This window comes from Penaeus chinensis, chromosome 20 (genome assembly GCF_019202785.1).
Source record: "Penaeus chinensis breed Huanghai No. 1 chromosome 20, ASM1920278v2, whole genome shotgun sequence".
Lineage (NCBI taxonomy): Eukaryota > Metazoa > Arthropoda > Malacostraca > Decapoda > Penaeidae > Penaeus > Penaeus chinensis.
In genome coordinates, this window is record NC_061838.1 from 16,919,060 (window position 1) to 16,921,677 (window position 2,618).

Genomic DNA, 2,618 nt, shown 5'->3' on the forward strand with positions numbered 1-2,618 from the left:
CATCCCGGGAATAAGGCTAATGAGGAATACGCATGAAAGACGAAGAACATCGCACCATAACGAAAATTCAGCGGCCATAACATGATTTACGAAGAAAACTGGACACGAGGTGTGCGATATTCACAGGGCGTGAATACATTAGAGCGCGTTTAACTGGCTACGTTCTAGACGCACCCCATTTTTCTTCTTGTTTTCTCTCTTTTTGCATAGTTCTTACTCCAACGGTTTTATGGTATCGTTAGATACATTACATTTATTGATTACTTATAAATTAAATACATCTAATTTATTTGAATATTTTTGTTTTATTTTTTTTCTGATATCTGATTTGTAATAAGTAAATTAATAAGTTTTAATCAGAGCAGCGCTGTTATCATCTTAATTTTCTTGCTTTAATTAAGAAATATGATTAACGTTGTTCTACTTCCTTGAGTTTTCTTTTTATTTATCTCTCTCTCTCTCTCTCTCTCTCTCTCTCTCTCTCTCTCTCTCTCTCTCTCTCTCTCTCTCTCTCTCTCTCTCTCTCTCTCTCGCTCTCGCTCTCTCTCTATCTCGTTTTCACTAACTTAATTTCTATTCTATAATTCTATTTTTACACTTTTATTTTTATTGTTTTATTGCTGCTTTTATTGTCCTTTCATTTAGTTTCTTCCCTTTTTACCCCTTCCTTTTTTATTTTCCTCCTCGTCATCCTCTCTTTCCCCTGTCTTCCTTTTCCTCTTTTTCTTTTCCCTTTTCCTCCCTCCTCCTTCACCTCTTCTCCCCCCCCCCTCCCTCCATCCCATCCTCCCAGTTTTCGAATTCCTCTTCCCTTTCCTCTCTCCTCTTCCTCCTTCTACTACGCCTTCTCCTCCCCCCTCCCCCTCCCCTCCCCCCTCCCCCTGCGTGGGGTCCCTCGACTAACGGTCCTCGAGAGAAACAGGCTTGCAGTGTTGCCAATCCAGCCGGTCTCCTCGGTCCATCTCTGCCTTTTTTTTGGATCTTACTTCAATTGGCAGTACTTTATTTTCTTTGGTCTCATTTCGTTCGGCGTTTGAATATATTTGCATTCAGGTGTGTCTCTCTCTCTCTCTCTCTCTCTCTCTCTCTCTCTCTCTCTCTCTCTCTCTCTCTCTCTCTCTCTCTCTCTCTCTCTCTCTCTCTCTCTCTCTCTCTCTCTCTCTCACACACACACACACACACACACACACACACACACACACACACACACACACACAACTCTCTCTTTCTCTCTCTCTCTCTCTCTCTCTCTCTCTCTCTCTCTATCTATCTATCTATCTCTCTCTCTCTCTCTCTCTCTCTCTCTCTCTCTCTCTCTCTCTCTCTCTCTCTCTCTCTCTCTCTATCTCTCTTTTTTCTCTCTCTCTTCCCTTCCTCCCCATCCCTTTTTCTGCCTTTTTACTATCCATCTAATCATCTTTCTCCCTCCCACTTCCTCTTTCTCTTGCAGCCCGGTTTAAGGTTGCCACTGCCCGCCTGAGATGCTGCTGCTGCATGATCTAGTTACCTGGTCGCTTTATCTCCCGAACGCGTCTGCAAGTCATTGTATTCAGAAGACAGCGAGAACACTTGGTTTTCTGGATACAAGTTAGACAAGATTCTCGGCGGGTTGTCACCTCGGGGCAAATGAGGTCGCGTGCTTATTTTTTTCTTTCTTTCTTTTCTTTTTATAAAACGTCTTATTCATATTTAAATTTCATGTTAGGTTTGCATATATATATATATGTTTTTTGGTTCTTTGCGTGTGTCATTTTTTTGTATTTTGCTGCTTTGTATTTTTTTTTGTAATCTCTAATAATAATTGCCGTATTAGTGTTATAATTGCCATTATTATCATTACCATTGCTTGTTATTAATATCATTATTATCCTTATTAATATTATTATTTTCATTAATGATAAAGGGGAGGGGGGGAGGAGAAGAAATGAAGGGGAGGAAAGGGGATGGGTAAATGAATAAGGGGATGGAGAAGGGACTAATAAAGAAAAGAAAAGGGAGAGGGGGTAAGAGGGGAAAGGGGAAGGGCGGAAGAGTTGTAGGAGAAGGGAAGGGAGAGGAGAGTTGGGGGGATATCGGAAAGAGGGGAGGGAGAAGGGTGGGGAAGAGGGAAGTGAAGGGGAGGGGAGCGAGGGCAGGGAGGGTGATATGGGGAAGAGGGGAGGGAGAAGGGTGGGGAAGAAGGAAGTGAAGGGTAGGGGAGGGAGGGCAGGGAGGGGGATAAGGGGTGGAAGGAGTGGAAGGGGAGGGAGAGGGGAGGGAAGAAGGAAGTACAGTGGACGTTTCCGTTAATCATTCATCAGAAAAGTGATTAGTTATATGCGGTTTCTCTGCGTTTATGACCATTTTCGTTGATATCATGTTTGGGAAGATTTTTGTTAAAGAATTGTTGTTTTGTTTATCGTAATTTGTGTTTATTTGGTTCCTCTGTCAGTAAGGATTTTTAAAAATATTTCTATGTCTGTCTGTGTGTCTGTCTCTCTCTCTCTCTCTCTCTCTCTCTCTCTCTCTCTCTCTCTCTCTCTCTCTCTCTCTCTCTCTCTCTCTCTCTCTCTCTCTCTCTCTCTCTCTCTCTCTCTTTCTCTCTCTCATCTCTCATTTTCAACGAGCCACGCCCACAT